Source organism: Emydura macquarii, unplaced genomic scaffold (assembly GCF_026122565.2).
Source record: "Emydura macquarii macquarii isolate MOO-44397 ecotype Brisbane River unplaced genomic scaffold, CSIRO-AGI_Emac_v2 contig_3220, whole genome shotgun sequence".
Classification (NCBI taxonomy): Eukaryota; Metazoa; Chordata; order Testudines; family Chelidae; genus Emydura; species Emydura macquarii.
In genome coordinates, this window is record NW_027133357.1 from 9,907,513 (window position 1) to 9,925,230 (window position 17,718).

General features: G+C 51.8%; 1 protein-coding gene across 3 annotated transcripts in view; it reads right to left on the minus strand.

The window, feature by feature from the left end:
* The window catches only part of BLACAT1 (BLACAT1 overlapping LEMD1 locus), a 60,021-nt gene extending 43,167 nt beyond the window's left edge, over nt 1-16,854 (minus strand). For all 3 annotated transcript variants that reach the window (XR_010916920.1, XR_010916919.1, XM_067531779.1), the window contains exon 1: nt 16,740-16,854. The gene's annotated coding sequence lies outside the window, so the exon portion shown is untranslated. The remainder of the gene's footprint in view (nt 1-16,739) is intronic.
* Nucleotides 16,855-17,718: the final 864 nt, after the last annotated feature.

The window sequence follows — 17,718 nt, forward strand, 5'->3', positions numbered from 1 at the left end:
GTATATAGTATATATGGGCAGCAATAAAAAACAGATTAGATTAGATTAGATAGATAGATAGATGGATGGATAGATAGGAGGGCTGTGTAACCCCAAACCAGTAGCGACATGAGAACTGTGCCATCTTCATGTGTCAGTTTAACTTTGACACTGTCTCTATTGTAGTTTTATTTAACTGTCTTGATGTCCTTAATTTACATATTCCCCACAGTGCAGCTCAGCAGGAGTTTTGCTCTGAGCTAATAAAGTGATGGCAAAAATAAACGTGTCATATAAGATTTGCTTATATTTTTCCATAAGTGAGTGCCACCAAGAAACGATGTGCTACGAGGGTCCCGCTTGTGGGAATAATCAGACTGGTCTGCCATACACAGAAGGTGTTGGTTTTGTCCATGGCACACAAGATGGCCAGAGCCATGAACATTATAGACTGATGGACGCTGGCAGGGAGCCTGAGTGGGAAATAATACCTTTAATACACACAGGGCTAGCCTGTGAATGCTTCCCGGCCATTGGGAAGCAGTAACACACAAGAGTGTCGCCATTGGCTTTAACGGGTGAATAATGAGTCACACAAGCAAGGAGAGGGGTCACAATTCAGCCCAAGGTAGTTTGCAAATTGGCAACCAAGGAGAGAGTAATTGGTCACTCAGGGTTACGGTCAGATCCCACCCACTCCCGTTGTGCAGTACCACAGTCCCATGGAAATACATGAGGCTCCTCCCAGAGTAAGGATGGCACAATCTTGCCCTTAATTAAAAGTCAACTCACAAAGGGTCACATCCTATGCTCCAGTCCCCGGAGACAGGCAAACTCCTGCTGAATTCAACAGTCTGCCTGAAAAAGAACCTCTAACATTGGCCTTCAAACAAACGCCGACTCACTGCCATTCTGAGACTCGACACCCCGATGAGGGACTACTGTTTGCATTTAAAGAATGATGCTCTGGAAATGCTTAGAAGAGCTAGAAAAGTATCCTTGCAATTGATGGTATGCTTTTGAATTATCGTTATTACGTGTGAGATATTTTTCTGCACGTTTTAAAGATATTCACTGCTGTGATTACAACGCATTTTTATCCAATAATAGCTATCGATGTTACCTGGAGTGTCTTATTTTTAGATTTATTTTCTTCCAAACTGTGGGCCACATAGGACCTTCTGTCCTCTCAAATCGCTCTCATTAACATCACTGGCAGCTCTCCACACTGCACAGTGATGGCAGGAGATGGCTCCATTTATGATATTAGCTCCATTAGCTCAGAAATGATATTATTTTGCCATGAAACTCCAAAAGGACATGAGTTCCTTTCTGCTTGGCCGTTGGGAGCTGGGGATTGTGCCACATTTTATTTGGAAAGCAATTTCCCCTAGATTTTGCAAGATTTTACCAATTACCTCTAAGTCATGGGGTCTTAATGATCTCAGGATAAGTGAAACTCAAAGACTCGGGAGTCATTGGAGTAAATTTGTAACTGCAAGGGCAATTAACCATTGCAACAACTTTCCAAGAGGTATGGTGGAGTCTTCATCATTTTAAATCTCTCCATCAGAACTGGATGTCTTTCTAAAAGATACACTTTAGCTCACCCACAAGTTATTGGGTTTGGTGCAGGAATTACTGAGTGAAATCCTCTGGCCGAGGTTATACAGGAGATCAGACTGGATGATTACAGTGGTCCCTTCTGACCTTAACATCTATGAAAGATGATGTGAATGGAGAATCAGTCGTTTTGTAGATTTGATAGGATGTTATTATTTCAACCATTTTGCCAGCTCCTGTGATTTTATCACAAGCCGCGTAACATTTGGTGCTTTTCCTAAAGACCCAGCCTTACAGTTCTGTGATGATGGGAGAATCTCAGCTTTCACATTAAAATAATTTTAAAAGTAAATTTCCAGCCTGCATGGTGGTGAAAAAAAGGTTGAAAACCTGATGTCCTAAAGGGTCAAAAACTAAAAGAAGCAAACGCGCATTATCGTCTTTTTAAAAACCTTGTCAATTTTAAGCCACTCTCATGATTATTTGGGACTGACATATGCTATTTGAACACTTGAGGCTGGCGACACTGCAAGCCTGAATTCAATTAGGTAAAACTGGTCAATACTGGGAAAGAAACCCATCACCCACTGGTTTCTAAAACAGTCAAACTGTCCTGTGAAAAGAAACATCAGCTTCCAAAACCTGGATCAGTGGACACTGAACAAGCCCCAGGATATGGCGCTGCGCTGGAATACATACAGTGCAGATAGCTCCCTGCGGCTGTTATTCTGAGCAATGATCCTTATTTGCTCTGGGCCCCTTGCACATTAGGTTAGCAGACAGGACACGTATTGGCTGCTGTGTTGTCTTTTCATTAGCAGGATACCTGAGGGGCAGAAGAGAAGATGGCTGTCTATAAACCCCAGGGGCAAAGGAAATGCTTAGTTCAACTCCTGTTATTAGGGAACTTAGGAAATAATGTGCCAGGCAAGCGAAGAGCAGGAACAGGAGAAGGAGAGAGAGTGAATGAGACAAGGGAGTCAGAGGGAGAAGGGAGCCAGCTGGAAGGTGAGACGGGTCTGAATTAAGCCAGCCTAGGAGCCGGCACAGCTCCCATTGACTTCTCTAGGTGTCATGCGCCCTTTTAAGCAGGGCTGGCCTTGGTCCGTGGTGAAGAAGGTAGTGAGATCCCGTAGGAGAAGGGAGAGACGTGCCCGAATCCTGCAGCATGCACTGGCATGCCTCAACCCATCGGCTTCATTGGGGCTATGCATGTGAGCGAGGGCATCAGAATGGAGCTCATAGGAAAGGCCAAGGAGAGGAATAAAGCCGTGTGAGCTGAGCCCGTTGGCCAGTTTGGAGGCCAGACACAGTGGTGAGAGGCACTGTAGAAAAACCCTGACCTAGATGGGACTGTGAGAGACAGAGAGGGCAAGAAAAGGAGGGGTGGTAAGAGGGGAATAAGGGAGAAAGAAAAAAACACAGAGAGGAAAAGGGAGAGGGAGTGTGAAGCAGACTAGATGAGGAATGGGGGCAAGATAAGGAAAGCAATGGGGTATATCTCCAGCATCCGATTTATGATTTCCCTCCCTCCCTGAAGCTGAGCAGCCAGGGACTGGGATCATCTGTCTTCATTACATCATCCAAATAGGCTCTGTCAGTTTACACTGTAAAACTAATCAATATCCCCCCGCAGACCTTGCAGACTGCTGCTCTCCCGTCATGCTTTAGCAGGCAGCTTCTCTACCTCTGGTGGTGCAGGTTGGGAGGGAAGAGGTGGGGTTTCTGAGCGGCCCGGAACCCACAGATAGACTTACACTCATCTCTCCATGTGTCTCTCTCATACACAGAGCCCTCACTTTTCCCTTTGTAGCAAGAAGCTCCGTGATGTAGTGGTGGACAGAGCTGGGCAAACTATGGCAAAGCATTATCTGCAAATGTTCAGCTACGTTTTTTAATGAGTTTGCTTTTTTCTTTTTTGCTTGCTTTCCCCATACACTTTATCTACCTACTTTATGCCTCCCCCCCCCAATCACCACAGTATCCCAGCATCTTGGTGTTCGCGTTCCACAAACACCCAAAGCAAACTGCATGCACAAGTTGCACATGTTTATCCAGTCAAGAAGCAGAAAGCCACACTGAACAGCTTGTCTGACTGGTTGCATCTACACAGCACAGTTCAGAAATACTAATACTCTCCCTCTGAGCCAACCATCAGGTAAACACGATCCAATGGGATATTCATTGAATAAATGCAAACAACAAATACATCGGGGAGAATCATGATCTGCTTGTGGACATTCCACTAGCGGAGAAAGAAGCAATGGGCTAGATTATCAGAAGAGTTCAGCTTCCATTCAGACATCTCCACTAAATTCTGCCTGGAATGTCAAAAATGCTCAGTTATTGTCCTGCAAAAGTGAGTTGCTCCATGCGGTGCTCCTTTAAAAAATCTGGGCCCACATTCATAGAACAAATTGTTCGCTGCCCATTATTTGCTCAGCTCTAGCGACAGACACACTCCTGCATTAATCCAGTCTGGAATCATTCTTCCATGGTGCAAATTTCAGCTCACAACAATCCCTCGGTGTGCCCTGGAAATTCTCTTTGTCTCCACTGTGTCTCTACATGCTCAATCCTCACGTATAGGGACAGGGAGTTAATAAACCTAAGCCACAAAGGTCAAGATTCAATCATCCGATGCTGCTGGATGTGAAGCAAAGGCACCAAAGCTTTCAATTGCTCCGCAGGCATAGGCTTGGTTGGAAAATGATGGGGGAGCAGGGTGAAAATGCTTTTCTGAGCAACAGCGATAGGAGTTTGCAGGGGTGTGTGGTGCAAAGGGGCTAACTCCTTCACTGCTCCCTGAAAAGGCTTTTGCCCTGGTGGCAGGCTTACAAAGGGACACCCATCAAAATAAATGGAGCAGCTGGATAATGCTTTATATCACAGGGATGTTAGGGGGCTTAATTAGTTATAGTTTGTAGAGTGCTTTGAAGATTTAGGGCCTGTTGAAATCAATGGAAATCTTTCCACGGACTTCAACTGGCTTTGGATCAGATCCTGAGTGTTCTAGAGAAGTATGAGAAACTAAATGTTACGCTAATGTAAATCCAGAGTATCTCCACAGAAACCAATGGTGTGACACAGTTACACTGGTGTAACAGGAGGATTTGATCCTAAGTATTCGTGAGATTAGCCTCTCCTTTTTGGTTAATAACCAGGCAGTCTGGAAGAATGCCCCAGGGCCGCTCTGCTGCACTCACTGGGATGGGGGACCGGCTTGATGATCTCATTAGGTTGGTTCCATCTGGAACTTGCATGGTTATCCACAGGATAAATGACTCCTCAGCTCAGGCAGATGTTTGAGAGCCATTGAGCCCGGCTCCTCTGCCTGGCTCCTCGTGCAATCCTGTGTGTCTGTGCAAAGGGGGTGTGAAATGACACCACGTCCAAGTTTGCAGAGGTCCACGTGTCCACACGAGGTAGGTGTGCTCCGGCTCAACCACGAGGCGTGGGCTGGATGCAGAGATCACTGGCTGAGGCTGCCTGGCCTGTGTTCTGCAGCATGGCTGACTAAATGATCCGAATGGTCCCTTCTGGCCTTCCAACCTATGCGCCTACCAAAGGTGCTGTTCAGGAAAGAACCAGGCCACTGAGGTTTATCCTTTAGCCCCCTTAATGCTTCCGACCCCAGCTCCAGACACACAGCCCAAACAGTCACTGGGCATCCTTCAACCTCTGCCCTAAAGCAAGATCAGGTCTTCAGCCCCTTTCAGCCCTCACTCCTTCGCCATTGAATGCAAGCTAGACTTTCACCCCTGCATCCACGGCTCCGTGGGCGTTACCAGCCCGCCCGACGTCCATTTCCCACAGGGGGTGGTGAAGAGGAATCTCCTGGCTTGGGAGGATTTGGAAGGGCCACGCTGTCCATGTGTGGAGGGCGAAGGCTTACTCCTTGCTCACCCTGCCCCTGCTCGTTGTCTGGGTTGAGCTCTGCTGCCAGCACCTGCCTACCTCCTTCCTATTCCTCTCGCTGTGGAGATGCGGGTGGCACTCCTGCCAGCTGGCAAGTCTCCTCCATCCCCCCCCAAGCAGATGGCAGCTCCCAGAATCTCCCTGGAGGTGCTCAGCCCCTCTCAGATTGAGGTCCTTGTGCCTGTTGTCATCACAGTCACCTTCTCCTCCCCCAGTGCCCTGGATCGCGCTGCACCTGTCTAGGGATCACACTAAAACCTGGTGCAAGGCGAACACCCTAAATCCCCCTCGCTCATGCCCTGCCTGTCCTGGGGATTTGCCCTGATTCCAGCCACTGACACAGCTGTGCCAGTCCGGAGATGCAAAGCCGCCATGTGCCTTGGGGGGTGAGGGGGAACCACCATTGCTTGGAACTGGGGTGATCTGCACTGGGGCACACTGTGGCTTAAAGGAGCTTAGCCTGTCTACACCTGGGCTTTGCACTGGTACCTGGCCACCGGTGGCTGCAATCCATGACTTCCGCCTACTTCCTTGGTTCTCACCATGCCAATGCCATTCTCCATTTGAATAATCACACACCAGTATTCCTCCGACAAGGAATCTGTATGCTCAGAACCATTAGACTTGATTTAAAGTGACAACTGATAGCAAACTGTATTGGCAGCCTCTCATTGAACGTAATTACTCAACAGCAACCATCCTGAATCAATTCATACCAGCACAGCGCAACTTTAATTCTGCGCTCCCTAATGCCCTGGGAAGTGACTGTGGTTTTCATTAGCAAATAAGAATACAGGGTTAGTTAAAATCAGCAGTGTGGGTGATGTTATTGCTCTCATATTGGTTATTAATTACAGTGGAGTCTAGAGGTGCTGTCTGAGATCAGGGCTCTGTTACGCTAGGCGCTGTACATACACACAGGATGAGACAGTCCCTGCCCCAAAGAGTTCAGTACTGAAATGATAAAGGAAGGATTATTATCCCCGTGTCACAGATGCGGAGCTGGCACACGGAGCGCAGGGAACCTGCGGCATAGCAGGGAGTGGAACGCTGCTCTCCTCCAAGTCCCACCTCCCGCTTTTGGTTTATTTATTTCTTCCCCACGGCCACCTAGGCACAATGCAACTGGCCCAAACACATCTGCAAGCTCCCCAAACACCCCAGAGTTATGCCCCTCTTAAAGACTCATTTCTGCGACTTATATTAGCGCCTTGAGGCCCCACCTGAGCTCGGGGCCCAGGGGCAGTCCATACACAAAGACAGTGCCTGCCCTCAGGAAACTATCCGCTACATGGCCATAGCAGACAAAGGTGTGGGAGGAGACAAGAAGCGGGTAAGTTGCTTGCGCAAGGTCATTCAGCAGGTCAGCAGCAGAAATAAAGGAACAGAACTCAGATCTCCTGACTTCCTGGCCTGTGTTCTACCCCGTGGACCAAGCTGCCTCTACTGAACTGAGATGACTGGTATATACATTGTCCATTGCCTTTCTTCCTCCAAGCTCTGTCTGGTTGTCTGTCTATCCTTGGCACCACAGCTGATGCAGATCATGGGCCGGGCACTGCCCTCTTTCTGTCAGTCTCAACAGCTTTTCTTCTGGAACAAAAGCTTCCCCTGGGTTCCTTCGGGCGTCTCTCTCTCTTTCCTCTGCGCAGCTGCTCACTTTGCCAGAGGGATCAGAGAGAGAACACCTTGGAGCTGGTGTGCCTTGCCCCTTCCCCAGTCCCAAAAGAAGGACGGAGGCCACGCTTGGAGTGTGAGACATCCCCTCCCAACCTGCGAGCCTGGCTTCCTGTCGCAGGCCAAAGTCTCGCCCAAGACAAAACCCATCCGTCTGACTCTCAGCCGCGCTGCTAAAAATAAGCCAATAAAGCAGCCATCACCTCGGAGCAGCGGCAGCGCTGTTAAAGCGCCAGGCATCTGTGTCCTGGCTCCTCGGTGCGTGCAGCCCAGGAGCCTGATAAGCTCCCACCTGGCAGGGGCAGCCCAGCTTTTCTGTCATCCTTCTTAATTGAAGCCGCGGGCTGCGGCTTATCAGCTGCCAGCTCATTCCAGATAACGCCTGGTGTTGCTGGTCCTGGCTGTCCTTCCAGAGAGCTGCCGTCCCTGGCTGAACTGCAGCCCCCCACCTGCCCCCAGCTCTCAGCACAGACACGAGGGAGATGCCAGCTTTCTAAAGCACCCCAGCCTCATCCCCCTGCCCAGCCCGGGGGGTGCTGATGGCTAACGCTGAGCATCTGGCAGGGAAGAAGTGACCTTTCCCAGGGTTACCTAGTCATTGGATTATTAATTAATAACATCCAGTTATTAAACATTGGCTATTATGACACCATTTGTAATGATCAATACTAGTTACTGGTTGTTCCTTCCTGATTGCCGGTTGTTATTTTCTATTTGTATTGCAGTAGTGCTTTAGAGGCCCTGGCTATGCTGCACTAGGCCCTACACAAACATGAGGCAGGGACAGCCTCGGAGAGCTTCCAGCCTTAAGAAGGGCTGGGCTTAAAACCCAGTTCTCCAGCGGACCACACTGCCTTCCACAAAAACAAATCGAGTTAGTGGTCAAGGCCAGGTGAGGAGTCTGTGCAAGCTCAAAGGCGCCAGTAGTCGGGAGTCCAGGGAAATGAGACACACTGGCCTGGTCTAAGAGCTAAGAAGCAGAATCTGCTGAGTGCATTCCTGGCTTCCTCCTTGTTTCATCCAGTGACGTCTTCCCCACTCTGCCCCATCCTACACGTCTGCACCTGGCATTGCTGGGAAGGGAGGGGCGCTAGGAAGAACGTCTAAACTGGGAGCAGTGGAATCCCAGGAGGAGAACAAGCCGGTCAGAAGGGGAGCAATAAAGGTTCTCACTCCTATGAATGTATTTAATGTGTCTGTGTATGTGTGTGCCTCAGCACCTGAGGGCATACCTGGGTCCCTCACAACCCCCCAGGAGGTGGATAATTATTATTCTACCCCATTATATAGCAGGATAAACTGAGGCAAAGAGAGGTTAAGTGATTTGTCCAAGGTCACAGAGCAAGTCAGTGGCAGAGCTGAGAACAGAGCCCAAGATTCTTGACTCCGAGTCATCTGCTCTTACGACTAGGAAAAATCCTTCCCACAGCCTGGGCTAGAACGCAGGCCTCTTGACTCCCCCTGCTCTGCTCCAACCACTAGAGGATAGTGCCTGGAAAGAGTGACTCAGAGTCAGTTGTCCCTCCCTGTGCAGGTGTGGACTGAGGGGGAGATCCATACCAATCTGATGTGTTAGATGTTTGCATCGGTTTCCATTACAAACACCCATTCGTCATGTAGATCTCCAGGCATTTTTTTTAAAGGGGGAGATTAATTTAGGGGAGTTCTCAAATCCAATTTCCTCTGGCAACGGTTCTATTAGGCCATGCACAGTGGAGATACAGGCTCCCGTCCTCCTGCTGCGACTGATGGAATTTGATTGGGCGCTGCCAAATTTGCAGGGCTGCAAACACGTTCTTACTCTTGATTAATGTGCGTAATTTCTGCTTGAAAGAGGGCTGAAATGAGCAGCCGTGAGCAGTGAGGGTTCTCCTCCTCCCCTGTCCCTCACTGCTGTTTGCATTTTACCATCCCTGGCATGGACTAACAGATAAACAAAAATGCTGGACTAGTTTCAAGAGCAGCAGAAGGTGCGGGAGGCAGGGGGTCATCTTCGAGGATATTGGGATACTGTTGTGCTCTTGTTCGGTTTATAAAAGGGAAGAGGTATGGTATATTTATCCATCAGCCTCCGCCTATCCTCCACCCCTCTGAAATTAACCGCTGGACCCATGGATCAAGCCCAGGTCACATTGAATCCATAGCTATCTAGGAATCCCTGCATTCAGTTGCCCCTCTGACTTTCACAGCAATGGCAGAGATTGAACTCAGATCCTTCTAAAGCCTACACCCCCCTGGCCCTCAGATAAAGGAGAATCTTCTGCAGCTCTAGAGGGGCTGCGACACATACGTGAGCAGCCTGTCCCCTAGCAGGCAGGGGTGCACAAATACTCCTGCGGGCACATAGTGCCTATTTTCATTTCTGTAGCTCCTACCAGCACTCAATGGAGGCACATAGCCCCTGGGAAGCAGAGAAGGGTGGAAGGCCCATGTTATGGATGCAAATGCTCAGGCACAGAGGTGAAATGACTTGTCCCACATCACACCACAAGTCAGTGACAGAATCCAGCACTCCTGACCTCAGGCCACTCCTAACAATAACTCTCCCTTGTATATAGCACTTTGGCACTGCAGATCTGAAAGTACCTTACAAAGCAAGGCAACGTCCCCATTTCACAGAGGGGGAAACTGAGGCCCAGAGAGGAGACACAAGTTGCAAAGTCACACGACAGGCTTGTGTCCGAGGTAGGGCTAAAACCCCACTCTCCAAAGTGCCAACCCAGTGCGCCAGCCCCTGGGCCACCCGGCCCTTTGCCAGGGTAGCCTCTGCGCCGTACAACAGCCAGAAGAGGTTCCCGCTAGTGCCCATTTCCCAGGGGCACCAGAAGAGCTGCCTTAGGTGTGTCACCTCCTGCCCCAGCCTCCACTCAGCTGGCACCCAAGAAGAGTCTGAGGCACAGTGAGACAAGGTCTCTGCGACCCAATTTAGGCAGCAGGCAGGGCTGGCTGATGGGGACGTTGCAATGAGGTCTCAAACGTGCCCCGCCCCAGGCCCGGCCAGCATGCAGGAGCTCTGCGCTGGGGCTGTTATACAGAAGGGTGCAGTACCACCTGCTGCCACTGGGGGGGGAGCGCGCCTGCTGGGGCTGCGCGTGCTGCCAGCGGAGGGCGGTCCCGCCCCAGCCCGGGGTCTGGCCGCACGTGCGCTGTGGGGCGGCTCGGAGCACAGGAAGGGCCGGAGCTAGGAGGCGGGGTCTGCTGCAGGTGTGTGGGCTGGGGGAGGGGCTGTGCTGAGCCAGCCCTGGCAGGGGAGGGGGGGAGTTGGGGGGGGTCTCAGGTCTGGTCTGGGCTGTGGGGTCAGGTTAGGTCCCCGTGGGACCCTGTGCAAGGTGGCCTCAGTTTCCCCCTTCTGTGAAATGGACTTGGTAGCCCCCCCCCGCCCCCCCCAGAAATGGGGACACCTGGTCACGGCGGGTGTTCCCCATGCCCGACGCACGCTCCGCGTCCCTTGCCCCAGGTGTACACGGGCACACGCTGCTCGGCTCCCCTGACACACCAGTGCGTGCACACGCGTTCTACCCCCCCACCCCCACCCCCACCCCACTGGCACGGGCGCGCACGGGTATGCGTGCATACACTGCTCTGCTATCCTGGCACGTGTATGTGCAAATGAGCACACACACACACACAGCTGTCCCGGGCATGCACATGCATAGCTCTGCTCTCCTCCCCTCCCCTGGCATGGGTGCACAAACACATTCTGCTCTGCTCCCCCTGACGTGTGTGCACCGCCCCCTGCTGCCCCTGGCACACACACACACACCCCCTTTTTCGCCCCTGCTGCCCCAAGGAACACACGCCCCCACAATCATGCAGCTCCCTCCACCTGTGTTCAGCCGTGGCTGGGTAAGCCAGACAAGGTGGGGGGGGGCTGGGGGCGTGTGCCAGACTCTCCGGCTGGCGTGCCTGGGGGTCTTGACTCACTAATAGCGCCAGAGCCGCTCTCTGTGAGCTGTGCAAAGTCGGGGGGGCCTGGGCCAGGCGTTGAGCGGGGTGACAGCCGAGGGGCTAAGTGAGGAAGCCTCCTGCTGCCTGCTCTGCCTGTTGGGTGAGCCGACACCTCTTCCTCTTGCTTCAGCAGCGCTCTGGCTTTGCGGTGTGACCCGTCTGAGGGGCTGTCTGTCTGCAGCAGGCTGTGCAGCGCAGGGATGGCTGGGTGAGGCCTTTTCCCCCAGCGGGACCTAAGATACCCACCAGGGGCGCAAGCCTTGTAACGTCCGCCTGTGTCAATGGGGTGCATGAGGGAGCAAGAGGAGAGCGTGAAGGGGGGGGTGAGTGGGTGCGCATCAGCGTGCAGCTGGCAGGGTGTGCCCGTGGCTGGTGGGGGTGTGAGCAGGCGGGTGTGTGAAGGTGACTGCAGCAGGATTTGGGAGCACGGAGAAACAGGGCTGGAGCAGGAATGGAAGGGGGGACAAGCTGGTGGGGGTAGGGACCAGATTTCACTGTGGGGAGGCTCTGAAATGTCCTCCCGCTTCCTTACAGGGCCGGGCGGGCTCGTCACTGCTGGAGGCGTGTCGGATGGCCTGGGCACTCGGCTGGGAGTGAGGAGATCTGTGTTCAATTGTATGACCTCTGGTAAGTCCCCTCGTCTCTCTGTACCTCAGTTTCCCCTCCCACCCTTCCTCTGTCATGTCTGTTTAGATAGCAAGCTCCCCGAGGCATGGAGCGTGTCTCGCTTCATGTCCCTATGGCGCTTCGCACAATGGATCCCCGATCTCGGGTCGGCCTCTGGTGCTACCATAATATAAACAATAATACAATGTGGGGGGTGCTGCCTACCCACGCAGTTGTACCCCTGGACATCCTCGCTGCCAGACCTTTGAACCCAGTGGTCTGTGCAAGTCTTTAGCCCCTGAACTTTCCCAGCAGTTGTTGTGACGACAGGAGCCCTAGTGCAGACAGGCTGCTGGTGCAGCTCTAGATGACAGGGTAGTGAAAATGACAGTGGCCCTAGCAGCGGTACGGGATTGTAAGGCGCAAGCGTCTCGTGTCTCAGACGAGAGGGTGCTCGGGGTCTCCTGGCTGTGGTATCTAAGGGCGGTGCTGAGGTGCGGTCTGATTTGAAGTGGACCGTGGTAAAAGGAAGTTCCAAGAGCCACTGGCACAGCTGCCCCCTGCCCTGAATGAGAGCAGGTGAGTTTTGTGCTGGACTCACCGTGCTCACCTCACTCCAGGTCTGTGCTGGAGAGAAGAGGATTGGAAACCGACCTGAGGACAAGGATGGACAGGTTGGGTTTGGATAGGAAAATGAGAGGGGGAGGGAACGTGGGGGAAGGAAAGAGTCCCTGGATCTAAACTGGGCTCTGACCCAGCCACTGAACCGAAACAGCTGTGCAGTGTGAGCTAGATCAGATCCAGATCCGAGTTGTGGGGCTGGCCCCCTACCTTCTAACAGGCCAAGCCAAAACCCTGGTTCCAAACAGCCCCAAACCTTGCATCGGAACTCTGCAGCTTGGACCCAGCCCTCCCAAAAACAAACAAACCAGCCAGCCAGGGAATGACCTCGGTTCTTCCTCTTGCTCCCCGGGCCAGCACGCTGCTTGGGGAAGTGGTGGGTCGGATATGGGGAGTGTGTGACTGGCTGGAGAAGAGAGAAAGGCTGATGGACGGAGCAGAGGGTGTCAGTCGGTGCTTGTCCAGTGAGTGAGTGGTTGCTAGAGAGCTCCTGGCCTGGGCCTCAGTGAAGGCCGTGGTAGGAGTGGGTGGTGAGAATGGAAGGGATGCCCATTGAGCGGAGAACCCCAGCAAGGTGACGATGTGTCCCCTGGGCCGCCAGCCAGCGTCTCCCAGGCAGTTCTAAGTGAGCAGGATTCCCAGCAGAACAAGGACCCAGCAGCGTGTGGGCTGGGGACAGGAGAGGCAGTGTGGCAGTAGGATGCCACTGGGACCTCCCCGGCCGTCTGGTTATTGCCGCCTGCAGCGAGCTCTCCCGGGCTCTCTGGCAGGGATAGGCAGGCTACAGGGACGCCACCTGTTGGTTCTGTCCCTTGACACCGGCCAAGGGAGTAGCAAGTGGCTCTTCCCCTCCGCTAACAAAGCCGGGGGCCCTGCGCCATCCTCTCCCCCTGGAGTGGCGGTGGCTTTTCATCTCCTTTTCAATGTATTCTTACAAAGGGAGGGAGAGAGACGCATCCTAATCTGGCAAAATGTCAGGGAATGATTCAGAGAGAAGGCGAGCGGCAGAGAGAGACAGCCCACACAGGAGAGTTGTTTCTAGTTTCCAAATGTCAGCATGTCGTTTAATTAAAGGCTGATTAACTGGGGACGTGCTCCCTCGCACTGGAACAGGGCTGCTGCCGCTAACATCACGCTGCTGCGAAAGCCGGGGCATTCGGCTCTCGCGTCCTGTCGCTCTCGGGGGATGAACTGTCTCGTTCAAAGCCAGGAGGATAGTGTGTGGCATGGTGGCGAGGGCCTGGGCTGAGAGTCCGGCGACCTGGGTTCTGCTACTGCCACTGAGCTGCCATGTGACCTTGCCCAAGTCACTTCCCTTCACTGGGCTCTTGTTTCCCCTCCCACGCTCTGTTGTGGCTAGCTCGACAGTGAGCTCTTCAGGGCTGGGGCTTCCTCTCACTGCGGTCTTGTCTACACGCAGAGGTTGCACGGGTTTAATTTAAATTAGTGTGAAACCAGTGCAAGCCTTGGTGCGAATGCTCTTCTTTCGGCCTGCAAGCAGCTCATTTTGCCTCAGCTTAAACCTGTTCCCAGTCGACTTCAGTGAAACTGCAATAAACCTGTTGCAGACCCAAATGAATGTCCACACAGCCTCTTGCACTAGTTTAATGTTCTACCTAAAGTTGTGCTGCTTCCTCATGCAGATGCCATGTGTGGATGTGCAGCGCCTAGCACAATGGGGCCCTGCTAGCTCCTGGGGCCTCTAGGCGCTAGCCTCATACTCCTAATAATAATGGCCTAAACCTTATCAGGTACTCCTTTGTTCCCAAGAACACCCCATACCATGGCAAGGCCCTGGACGGCATCATGAAAGCCAAGGGGATTGTTGCCTTGGCTTTACTGGAGTTGGGTTACACTCCTCTGGTAATTCTGCGGGAAGGGACACGCTATGTTACAGTTCCCAACTGCACATGCATGTCAGTTACGTAAAGGCGCTCTAGCTCAACCACGAGATAGGGGCTGGATGCAGGAAGCCCTGGGCGGAATCCTCTGGCCTTTGCTGTGCAAGAGGTCAGACCTGAACACCTCTGACTTTGACAGAGATTTGACTTTTGTTGGCTGCCTACTTTTATTCATCCTTTGTCCCATGGCCCGTGAAAGGGTTCTGCTCCCAGGTTCTTAGGGGACGGAAGGCAATGTAAAAGAAGACCCCACGGGACTCTCTGCTGTGCCATGCCTCAGTAGCCCAGCTTTATTACAGACAACTGCCATGGCGGTAACCTGTCTGCAGAAGACTCACAGGAAATTTCCTGCAGGGTGACAGCACCCCAGGGCACTCTGTGGGGCAAGATTTTCATTGCCGCCTAGGGGATTTTGGCACACTGAAATGAATAGATGTGTTTCAGTCTCCTAGACTGCTTTGAAAACCTCTGCGTCCCAGATAGCATATGATTAAATCTCCTAGTGGTCTCCTTTGAGAGACCACTTCTGTATTATGTCCAGTAAATGACTCACATGAGGAAAAGCTGGGGGATAGGTCGCTGGCCTGGCACAATGGAGGCATGGATCAGACACCGTTGACTCAGAGCCTCCTAAGAAATGTTAAATAGTTCAAGCCCTGTTTTTCAATGCCAGGGAGTGGGAGGAAGGGTTTATTTTCCCTCTTCCTGAACAGCAACTGTTGCCCTTCGCATTATCTAGTTCTGGCCCCTGCACAAAAAGATCAGGCTTTTTATACCTTCCTTGCATCAGTAAGCGGGCTGTTGTGGGCAGAGCAAGTGAATTCCAAGTCACCGATCCCCACTTACACGCAGGTCCCTTTGCATTACGAAGAGCTGATGTAAAGTGCTGCACAAAGGAACCATTTGTGGTGGACAGCTACAAATTTTGTTCAGCAACTGTGCTAGGTACTGTGTCCCAAAGTGCCATCTATTGGCACCTTATTTATTAACTCATTATTTGCATATATACAGCTATAGAGCACTCCCATAACATACACCGCCTTTACCGTGTAGAGGGGCACTGAGATGGTTGGAAAATACACCCTATCTCCTTGGCTGCTTTAGAGCTGTCGTAAGAGCTCTGTGTCAGCCCTGTTCCCAGCCCCTAGCATAGGGGGCAGATTGAGGGCATGCCTGGGGCATGGCCGGAGCACACTGCACTATGGTTAAGTCTTTTCTTCTCAAGGCCTCTGGGGGGGCTGTGGAAAGCAAAATATAAGATAGAGTAGCTGAGGCTGCTCTAACTTACACCAAAGGCCAGACAGGACCCTGGAATATGGGAATGCAAAGGTGGTTTAAAGCAACCTTTCCCCTACTTCCCCTTCCATCCCTATCTGGGGTAACTGAGACTCAAACCCTGAGTCTGCAGAAATGGAATTGGAAGAGCCACATGCTCCTAGGGGGAGAGTTATCCATACCCCAAACATCAAGCCATGGGGCTGTCATGCAACAATGGAAAAGGATCACACAGGGCAGGGGTATTTTTGTCAGGGTCCAGATTTCTTGGTCAATGTATAGTCAAGGTCCAGAATCCAGAGAAAATAATTTAAGGAAATAAAAACAATAGTGATAATAATAAGTAAATAAAAAGATTTCAGGATCCGTTCAAAAACATCTGGCAGCCTGGATTTGACTCATGGTCCACCTATTGACAACTCCCGGCATAGGAAGCCACTTTCTTCTAACACTGCACAAGGAACTTTGTTATAATTAAGAGAATAAGATGATCCCCAAAGCGCTTTCTCCCTCCACTTCTCTCCAGAGCTGCTGCCTACAGCCTTGTCAGGCCTCCTCCTGCCTGGCTTTCCGCTACAGTTCTAAAGAAGCATGATCAGTGCTGGATACTTGTCAGGGCTGTTTGTTAAGCACAGGCCTTAAGGCCTGATGAGCATAAAGGTGGGTCAAAAGCCTGTCTTCCAATGGAAATGCAGGGTTGCACCGCAACCCCTACTTCTCTGTAACCCTCCCTCCCCATCTGAGCACCAGCAAGTGTAACACTGGGCTAGGAAGTGGGATCCTTTTCAAAGAGCCGCCTGCTCTTCATGAAATCCCCACACTCAAATTCCAAGCAGTGCAGTGCGTTGCACTCATACAAGGAGTCCTACCATCCCTTGACCCCTGCTCACCATCTAGCATTGCCTGCCGGGCTAGCATCCCAGTGCCCAAATTAACAGCCCACCCATCCAACAGGCACCAGCCCACTCTGTCCTGCTGCTTTCCCTGCGCCTTGTTCAGCCTGTGCACCCGACTTTTCTGCTAACACCAGAAGAACATTAAAAGACCCAGCTGGAGAGATTGCAACTGAGTGTTTTGTGCTGGGAGGGATATGGGGGCGGGGAGGGGGAAATGGGAAGCGGGATGAATCCTTTTAGAGGAAGCCAGATTTCCATATCCCCCTGCTGGAAATTTAAAATCTGATCTTCGTTTGCATCCCAAATGCAATTGCTCTTAGAAATTTGCCTTGCAAGCGCGTTGGAAAGCACGTACCTCTCAGCAGCCCGCCCTGTCAGGATCAGTGCCCATGCTGTCTACCTGGCAGCGGGATCTTCCTTCCTCTCATGCTGAGCATCATCTTTTCTCTGAACACGGAGGTAGTTAAAAGCTGCAACTTAAGGACTTGGCAGACTGGGGCGGGTTGGATGGACTCGTGTGCATGCACGACAGCCATTGGCTCAGCCTATCCGGCTGCTGCGCCAGTAGGTTAGGTTACGCGTGTCATCCCGCTCCTCTGTGCCTCTTATTCCCATGTCACTGTCCTTCCCTGCGTGGTGCTAGGAGGGGGAGGTTAAGTTATTGCTGGGGGGGAGGAGGAGGAGGATGAACACGACAGCATGAATCAAGTCTGCCCCCTAGTGTGTGCACCAGAACAGATGCAAATGCTGCTAGAGACAGGGACCGCTTTCACAAAGCCACCTCTTCTGGCATTGCCAGTTCCCGCCCTGCACAGTGCAGCATATGGTGTATGGTTTTTAATTTCCTGGGGATGACTCTTCTTATGGTGACCGGCAGGTTTCTCATTGCTCTTTATCAGGCTTTTTATTAACCCCCTGCTAGATCCATACAGGCCAACTGTCCCCGTTGGCTGAGCAAAGCACTTCCCATTTTACCGCTCTCTGCTTCCTTTGCATAGCTAAGTCCTCCGGAGGATTCTTGTCTCCAGGATTTGATTCCCAGCCAGCGCAATGAGATCTGTGTTACGGCTTTACAGCAGCATTTCCCTATCTTTGGGGAAAATTAAACCTGTCGTACCCCCCCTTCAAACCTGCCATGTGTTGTTAAATGCAAACCCCAAATGAGCTGCCACTGAGTCGATTGTATAGATCGTCACAATGTGATTGAAATAGTTAACAGTTAAAGTATTGTCATCGGCATCTAAGTTAGCATCCGTTGAGGGTGTTGTTTCAGGCTCTCTGCAAACTCAGGCAGAGACGCTGCATGGGTTACGCTTGTCACGGCTTTATGTGTT